The following is a 1,113-nucleotide window of genomic DNA, read 5'->3' on the forward strand; positions in this document are numbered from 1 at the left end:
TTTTCAGATGGACATTCAGGAGTCAACTTCCTTTTTCTCTATTGATGTTCTTTAGGGTTGTCAGATGAAGTCAGCTGACCCCAGTAACTTTTCAGTGCCAATTATAGTAGCTAAGTGCCATAATCAGTAGCTCTCTTAACGTTGTACTCTTACCTTTACCACATCCTATGAATCTATTGTTAATAAGTTAAATGTGATATCATTACCTTTCAGGGATTATTTGCATTCCATTTTCCTTGGCTAGGATATTTGTGCAGTCCACAGCTATGCAAGCAAACTATTCCCAGAATTCTGTTTTGTAAAATAGTTACTTCACATCAATTATTATAACAAGTTCCTGGAAGAAACAGATAACGCACTCAAATGAATATATTTGAGAAACAGCTTAATAAAGGGATGCATAATAAAAGTAAGGACAGAGTATAAGAAAACCACAAGGAATAGAGCAGTACCCAAGGACTGGAAGGGGTTTGCAGGGAAACATTGTCACTCTGAAGGCTGAAATGGTAAAGAAATGAAGTAATTACAGGAATCTAGAGAGAGACAAAACCCAGAGGGAAGAAAACCAGGCAGATAGAGGGGGTGGGGGCCAATTAATAGGAGTGTGACCTTCATTGGGAAATAGCCAATTCACAGTGGTTTTGCAGGGGCAGTATCTGGGTAAATTAGTGCACTAAGATAACTTTCCCTCTTCCTGATGATCTCCAGTCCAGTAGCAGAACCCCACAGAGAAGCTACAGGGCAAGGGAGCCCAGGTGATGATTTCAATCAAGTCAGTCTCCTAGGGTACTGAGAAGGATGAAGAAGGGTGGAGAGTGGATATGAAGTAGTAATTCCATATGTCCTTACAAGGCAATTGTAAGGACCTTACAAGGTCCTTCACATGACCTAAGAAAGGAAGTGGATGAAGCTGTGGTATTCTTATTAATGGGATACCTGTAAAAGGAGTTCCATCACCAGACAAGAATTGGAACCAAAGGAGAACTTTCCTTATCTTGCTTAGAGGATGGAAGACATTTATAAGCAATGAATGGCTGATATTAAAGATTCATGCATAGTGTAGCACTATAATTAAGGCATCAAGTATCAATGTGACATAAAATTCCTGCTGAC

This window comes from Colobus angolensis, unplaced genomic scaffold, assembly GCF_000951035.1.
Source record: "Colobus angolensis palliatus isolate OR3802 unplaced genomic scaffold, Cang.pa_1.0 Scaffold198, whole genome shotgun sequence".
Classification (NCBI taxonomy): domain Eukaryota; kingdom Metazoa; phylum Chordata; class Mammalia; order Primates; family Cercopithecidae; genus Colobus; species Colobus angolensis.